Source organism: Macaca nemestrina, chromosome 16 (genome assembly GCF_043159975.1).
Source record: "Macaca nemestrina isolate mMacNem1 chromosome 16, mMacNem.hap1, whole genome shotgun sequence".
Classification (NCBI taxonomy): domain Eukaryota; kingdom Metazoa; phylum Chordata; class Mammalia; order Primates; family Cercopithecidae; genus Macaca; species Macaca nemestrina.
Genome location: NC_092140.1, coordinates 22,972,026 through 22,980,661, shown reverse-complemented (window position 1 = coordinate 22,980,661; position 8,636 = coordinate 22,972,026).

The following is an 8,636-nucleotide window of genomic DNA, read 5'->3' as shown; positions in this document are numbered from 1 at the left end:
TATCCCCATTAAACTACGATTGATATTCCTTACAGAATTAGAAACAACTATTTTAAAATTTATGTGGAATCAAAAAAGAGTCCAAATAGCCAAGACAATCCTAAGCAAAAAAACACAAAGCTGGAGGCATCATGCTACCCAACTTCAAACTATACTACAAGGATACAGTAACCAAAACAGCACGGTACTGGTACAAAAACAGACATATAGACCAACAGAACAGACTAGAGATCTCAGAAATAAGGACATACGCTTACAACCATCTGATCTTTGACAAACCTGAAAAAAACAGGCAATAGGAAAAGGATTCCCTATTTAATAAATGATCATGAGAGAACTGGCTAGCCATATGCAGAAAATTAAAACTGGACCCCTTTCTTACACCATATACAAAAATTAATGCAAATGGATTAAAGACTTAAATTTTATTATCTGCCTTAGTGATAGACTGGAAGCTAGTGGTTCTCACCCTTGGTGCCCATGAAATGATCACAGATCTTTATAAAAATTCTACTGTCAAGATCCCACCCCTGGAGATTCAGACTTCATTATTCTCAGTTGTAGTCTGGGGCTTAGAAATACCTAAAAACTTCCCAAGTGATTCTGCTGTGTCGTAGATAAAGCTGACAAGCTATGATGCACAGTTTTTAGACAAGGTCCTAGGAGAGCAAGGACCATGTCTCTTTAACTTACGGCCATCTGCCCTGTGTCCAGCAGAGTCTCTGCCACACAGCAGAGCCATTAACAAGGGCTCTAACACTGGGTGGCTCAAGAACAACAGCCAGGATGAGCTTGTTTGCTAATCATGGGAAATTGTCATAAAGTAAGGGCAGGAAGATAGTTTAGGCTAAAATAAGGAGGGAGTAAGAGAGACACACAAAATGTGACTTGGGTGGTATGAGGGATATCAGCACAAGTGGTTTAGGAGCCAGTCTCTTACAGGCTGCCCGACCTTTGACAAATGTTTACCTTTCTTGTGTCTCAGTTCCCCCATATGAAAAATGATGATAGCTGCTGTAATACCTACCTCATAGAGTTATTGTGAATATTTAATGAACAAATATGCTAGAATAGAGTAAGTTGTAAGTAATTGTTATCAAGTGTCATTATCAATAGCTGAGCACATTTATTTTATTTTGAAAACCACTACATATAAACCCAAAGAGAGTGCCATAAGGGAAATTGCCTGTCTGCCTCTGAAAAATGAGTGATACGTATCAAAACGATGAAGGTAATACTCTGAACACTGCCCCAGTCCAAGAAGGTCATGGCTCTGCACCAGCAGCAATCAGAAGGCCAGTCTCCTCCAAAGAGGAGGCGATTGTTTTTATGATACAGATTCTTCCCTAAAATGTAAATAATCTGGATCAATTCATATACATTTATATATGAAGATAAATTCATATGTACATGTAATATACAAATTATTTAAATAATAGAAAGTAATAGTAAATTGATGTATTTAATAAGGAGGTTTGGAATTATGGAGGTTTAAAAACTAGGCAAGGTTTAAAGAAAAGGAAAAAATATATAAAAGCATCCAGAATAAAAAGAGCACAAAATTCTGTGGGCTAATATTGAAAGAGTTTGTAAACAGCCAGTTTGTGTGATGTCATCTGGTATTAATATTCATTTCCTTTCAAATGTACGCTGCCAAGGACTGCCGATTTATAAAATAAGATAGATACACGTAAATAATTAATTCGCTGACAGGGTCCTTCATTTACTGTTTAGAAAGAGCTGCTCGGAGAGGCTATTCAGCAGCTTGAAATTTATTGAGCACATGTTCTGGGTCTCCAGATGACTTTTGTTCACACTCACTCTCTTGATACTAGGAAGGACATAACCAAGTAACCAAGGCCCACAGTGCTGACAGTGACAGATTTTTTTTCCAAGTCTGTTTGAGAGCTTGGTCGGCATATGGTCCATAATTACTGCCACTGTTATTTACTAACAAGGGGAATGGCTACATTAAAAAAACCTCCTTTTCCAATACCACACTTTTAATGCATTTTTTTTTTTTGCTGCAATGAATGCTCACTTTTCTATAAAACTGAACACTGTAAGTCATAATGATGAGTCTAGTCTTCAGACTGTATTCGTTCTAATTTGGGAGTATAATTAGAGATGCTGCTGGGGAAGGTCATATTTCAGAAATAATGATGCTAAATCTCATCTGCTGGAAAAGTCTTCCAGACAAAGACTTTCTTCCCCCGTATGTAACTGACCGGCGATTCTTCACCATCATTATGAATACATGAACATTGCCAGGGCAAAGCATGAAGAGTTTCAAAAGTATCAGCATCCAGAATTTCAAGTATTTCTGTTCTTTTTAAAACATAAAGGTGAAAAATGTCAGTTTTTTAATTTTTAGCATTTTAACACAACTAAAAAGGCAGTATAAAAGCTTTGATGTCAGAAGTCTAGTTGGCTGTTTTTATAAAGTGCCTCATAGGTTCTGGAACTAAAATTTTATAGGAGGGTTTTCTTTCAGGAGAGCTGTTAACGAGCAGGCAACAGAAACAGAAATTTAAGTGTGAAAACTACTTTTATGTTTTTCTCTCTTTTTCCTCGACTATTGCAACGCTCTTCAAAAATACACCTTAAACATAATATAGTCAATACTGTTTCCAATGCCTATTTTATTTTATGTTTTTTGAGATGGAGCTTTGCTGTTGTTACCCAGGCTGGAGTGCAATCGTGCTGCCTCCCGGGTCCAAGTGATTCTCCTGCCACAGCCTCCCAAGTAGCTGGAATTACAGGCACCTGGCACCATGCCCGGCTAATTTTTGTATTTTTGGTAGAGACAAGGTTTTACCATGTTGGCCAGTGTGGTCTCTAACTCCTGACCTCAAATGATCCACCTGACTCAGTCTCCCAGAAGTGCTGGGATTATAGGCATGAGCCACCACTCCTGGCCCCAATGCCTCTTATTTTAGAAACAGACTTTTTGTTGTCTCTGAAGAACAGACTGATGAAAAGATTGCTAAAGGTTTATTTTACATCCTGTCTTCACATTCTGAATAGAGAAAATGCTTACTCTCTTACCATTCTAAATCTAAGAAATAGCTTAATCTAAAGCTTTCTTGACCATAATTTTTCAGTCCATATAGTCAGAGGACATTTAAATGCCATACACTACCTTCAGTGCAGCAGCATATGCCACTTAGAGGTCTGTGTGCCTGTCTTGCCATAGAAACATGTGGCAGCAGACTAACTGAATCCCAGATTACAGTGGCTGTGGTTTCTGCTGGTTTAGTAGCAAGAAATTTCTCTTCGCTCTCTAGACATGGAAAATATACCAGCACAACCATTGTCTGATAACTGTGTAAATATTAGGATAGTCACATGGCAACTGGAATGCCAAGTTGAAGGACCTGAGAAAAACTGCACTTTGCTTACATTTGCAGGCTGCCTGATACAAGAGTTCTTCAATAATACTTACCTATTAAGTAAACCCTACTAAGTTAAACAATAACACATATTTTGACTCTCTATAATGAAACAATAACATTTTCGCTTTAGACATGTATTATCACAGTAGATACTGAAAGAATACAATGAGCAAATGCAAGCAATACAAGTCATAATCCTTCCAACAGACACACTTGGTGGCTTTCGTAAAGTATCATTTAATACCGTCCCTTGATTGGCGTTAACGATGTCCCTGTAAAATAAACTCAATTCTAATTCTGAAAGTGCTGCAATTTGTCATCATTTATTCAGGATACGGAATACTCGAACAATTGCCTGAAGGAAATCACCATGTTAGGTTTAATTTGAGCTAGCAAACTCGATGTGTAGTTTTGGAAATGAGCGTAGCCCAAGGGCTTTCATGTGTACTTAAAGGCATGTTAAAGGCATTTAGCAAGTTCATGCTTATATTTGAAAGTATAAAATAGTACCTCATAATGCTTCTCACTGTGTAACTGACTACAGTGGGTCAAAGGACAAGAGCCTATTAGAAGGATAGCAATGGTTTTGATTCAGAATGACACAGTGGGGCTTTTTGGAAACCCAGCAAGTGGGTAGGGGAAGAAGTAGGGGTCTGATTTTCTCTTAGGCACTCAAAGTTGCCTGAAAGAAATACTACTTTAAAGTTCATTGGGCAGTCTCCATCACTGACAAACTTAATTTTCTGAAGCCAAATTCAGGGCAGAGAGTTCAGGGAAGAGAATAGCATGTTTATTGCCTACAGTCTGTTGGAAGCTTAAATTATAGATTTTGAGTATAAAACTGTCTTGCCTTCAAACAAGAAATTGGACAGTTTTGAGGCTTTAAACTTTTAAATGAAAATGGAAAACTGCACAGTTAGCTTGCACTAGAAAAAAATTAAAAGACAATGAAAAAAATTAGCAATGATAATACAAAGCATAAAAATAAGAATGGTGTTAATCTTTTAGGAAATGTCTTGTTATAATCATCATTTGGCAGTTGCATTCTTTGTATTTTCAGAATTTTACAAGCATTTTTACCCAAATGTGTAAATATTGTATATACACTCTCTTTACAACTCTAGGTGGTAGTAGGAATATTGTAAGGTTTGTTTTGGCTTTTAGTTCTTTATCTGATCTGATACCCTCAGAGAAAGTGGTAACAATAAGGCATTTAAATTTTTAGGGAAAATTCTATCTAACCCTATTAGGTAGACAGGATAGATCCTAGTTCTTAAAAGTTGGTGCAGTCAACAATTCATATTATGTGTGACAACAAAAACTCCAAAATAAACTGCCAAAGCTAACACACACAGATTTGCATGCTTTATTTCTCTCGCTTTAAGGTGAAAACTTAAAAATGGTAGCTTTCTTTGCTTTTCAGATATAGATAGGCTTTGTGTGCAGAAATTGTGTTTTTAGTAAATTAAAGTTTCCCTTGGGCTGGCCAGCTTTTTGAGAGATGGAAAATGGTAGCAAGTACATTACTATCTGTGTATGTATTTTTAATACAGACCAGGAGGCAAGTTATTCTCTGATAGACTTCTATAAGCAGTGTATTCTGATACTGGCGGATAGGTCTTCCTCAATCATGCCTTGATAATTCTCAGGCCAGTCCTTTAGCAAAAAAAATAAAAAGCAAAGAGCATCGCAGTGACCATGGGTAATTGATTATGTCAAATCTGTCTGCCTCTTGTCTGTCTTTGACTAGAAAAATTCTCCCTGGGTCTAAGCAAAAGGAAAGACTGAATTACTATAATAAACAAGGGGTATCTTTGAGTTCAGTCTATAAAGATGACTTTGTAAATATCAAAAGGTGTATTTGAAATCAAAAATATCTAATTGCTTTCAAATAATAATCATCCGTTACTAAAATAAGCACTTAATAAAATATGGCTTAAATCTTGGCTTTTCCGATTAATTGTTGTGTGAACTTCACTAATTTGCTTAGCCTCTCTGAGCCTCAATTTCTTTTTCTGTATAATAAAAATGATAATAATAGTTGCTTGTTCCATACGTAACTATAGTATTCAATAAAATAATACATGTAAAAAAACTTTCAACAGCGAATTGCTTATAATTGCTCTCTAAATATCACAATTTTAATTACTATAATTACTATTATGCCACTTATGCATTTACACACATAATTATAACCAAAATTTGACATTGACTTTGTGTTTGTGTGTGTGTATATGGGTGTGAGTGAACAGCCTTAAGATTTGGTTTCTTGATATGACATTATACAATCTATGACCTTAGTTCCCATAAAATTGTTCTTAACATGTCCTAATGAAATATGTAGCCTATTGCATGTAAATAAAATTTCCAGCATTAAAAGAAGTAAAAGGACATATGTAGAGGATTCGTGAAAACTTCTGTTTTTTCAAAGTTACTCATAAGCCTAAAAGCCTAACATTGGTTTACAAGTTTAGGGTGGTATCACTTCACGATGAAAAATTGACCAAAAATCTTAGAAGGATAATAACTTCAAAAACACAATGATCTAGCAATATGCTCCTTACTTTGGAAAATTCGGTAACAGTAAATCAAAAAGCAACCATATGTCAGGCAAATATCTTTGCTTCTACTTCAAATACCCACCACTTCAGGAAACCCTGAAAAGTCATTTTTAAATTTTGTGTGTTCCTTGACAATCTGTAGAGCCAATGAGGAAGAAACATACACAGTAGATAGCAAAGAGCTAATAAACATTTATGGAATGAATTGATGAAGGTTTTGATTGTTTTCTAATTGAAACACATGGTTTTTCTTGGTTGTACACATCTGATTTTTTCTTTGGACATATTTATGGGACACGTGATATTTTGATACATGCACAAAATATGTAACAATTGAATCAGGATAATTAGACTACCACCTCAAATATTTATCATAGCATTTCTTTGTCTTGGGAATATTGCAAGTCTCTTTTTCTAGCTATTTTGAAATATACAATAAATTACTGTTAACTGTAGTCACCATACTATGCTCAGTTTCTCTTTTTTCTCATACTTGATATTGGTGAGTACTTCTTGTTCTATGGGTCTTGCCTCTTCACTTCTCTTAGGCTGTTCCCTTAATTTCAATTGTGGTTCTTTTCTTTCTGGTTCTTTGATAGGCTCTTCTTTACTTTCACAACAGATATGGCTTCCCAAAACACTTTTCTTAAGCCTTCGATGGTCTCTCCTCTCATTTATGTTCACTGTGAAATCTTTTACTCCTGTGGCTTTCACTAACGCTCCTGTACTCATTATTTTAATCTTTATCTGATTATGAACTGAGCTGTTTCCAGGTCTGCTTCAATATTTAAAGAGCATGGATATTTGGATGTAGAGCTATCCTTTCAAAATGCCTGCTTATGGCTCGCCTCTTTGTCTTTAAAAATGGATCTCAATGGATATTCCTCAGTTCTGTGACAATGCTCATCTTCTGACCAACGAGGTTGAAAATCAGGGAGACAGAGACATTGATAACAAGTTCTAACCTTACTTGGTTAAAAACGAACTGTCACCAGTTCTGATTGTTTCTATGAAGCATCACGAAGACTTGCCCTCTCTCTTCTGGTTCCGAAGTCACCACCTGCGTACCAAACTTCCAACTCGAATTATGGAAATTACCATCTGGTTTCCCTGCCTTTGCGTTTCCAAGATCTTCTATTACCTATACATCACCCCCAAATTAATCTTTATGAAGTGCCACTTTCATCATGTTGCTTTCCAGCTGTTCTCTGTGGTACACAGTGGCTCTTTGAATTTTCAACACTCCACAAATTATCCCCAATCATTCTGATCAAATACAGGCACACCTCAGAGATATTGTGGGTTTGGTTCCAGACCACCACAATAAAGGCAGTATTACAATACAACAAGTCACATAATTTTTTTGCTTTTCCAGTACATATAAAAGTTATGTTTATACTATACTGTAGTCTAATAAATACAATAGCATTATGTCAAAAAAAGTACATACCTTAGATTAATCATTATTTTTAAGAATAAAATATTTTTACCTGCACTTTCAGGGAATTTTAATCTATGTGCTGGTCAAGGGTCTTGCCTCAATGTTGATGGCTATTGATTGATCAGGGTGGTGGTTGCCGAAGGTTGGCATGGCTATGGCAATTTCTTGAAATAAAACAACAATGAAGTTTACTGCATCCATTTTACCTTTGCTTTCATGAACAAGTAATCTGTAGTGTGTGAAGCAATTTGGTAGCATTTTACCCACAGGGCTTCTTTCAAAACTGGAGTTAATCCATTCAAACCTTTTCAACTAAGGTTTGTATAATATTCTAAATTATTCAAACCTGTCACCTTTTCAACTAAGTTTGTATAATATTCTAAATCCTTTGTTGTAATTCCAACAATGCTCACAGTATCTTCACCAGGAATGGATTCCATCTCAAGAAACCACTGCTTTTGTTCATCCATGAAAAGCAACTCCTCATTTATCCAAGTTTTATCAAGCAATAGCAGCAATTGAGTCATAAAATCAGGCTCTACCTTTGTCTATAGTTGTCATGCTATTTCTACTACATCCGCAGTGACTCCCTCTACTGAAACTTTGAACCCCTCAAAGTCAGCCATGAGAGTTGGAATCGACTTCTTCTGAACTCACATTAATATTGATATTTTTACGTCCTCCCACGAATCATGAATGTTCTTAAGGGCATCTAGAATGGAGAACTTTTTTCCAGGCAATTTTCAATTTACTTTGCCCAGATGCATCAGAAGAATTACTATCTGTGGCAACTAGAGCCTTAAAAAATGTATTATAAGACTTGAAAGTTACAATTACTCCTTGATCCATGGGCTGCAGAATGGATGTTACGTTAGCAGACAGGACAACATTAATCTCCATGCACATCCCTGTTGGAGCACTTGGGTAATGAGGTACATTGTGAATGAGCAGTAATATTTTGAAAGAAAACTATTTCCTGAGCAGTGGGTCTCAACAGTGGGCTTAAAACAGTCAGTAAATCATGCTATAAACAGATAGACATGCTATCATCCAAGCTTTGTTGTTCCATTTATAGAGCACAAGTATAGTAGATTTAGCATAATTCTTAATAGCCCTGGGATTTTTGGAATGGTAAATGAAATTAACATTGGCTTTAACTTAAAGTCACCACCTGCATTAACCCCTAACAAGAGACTCAGCCTATTCTGTGAAGCTTTGAAGTCAGTCATTGATTTCTGC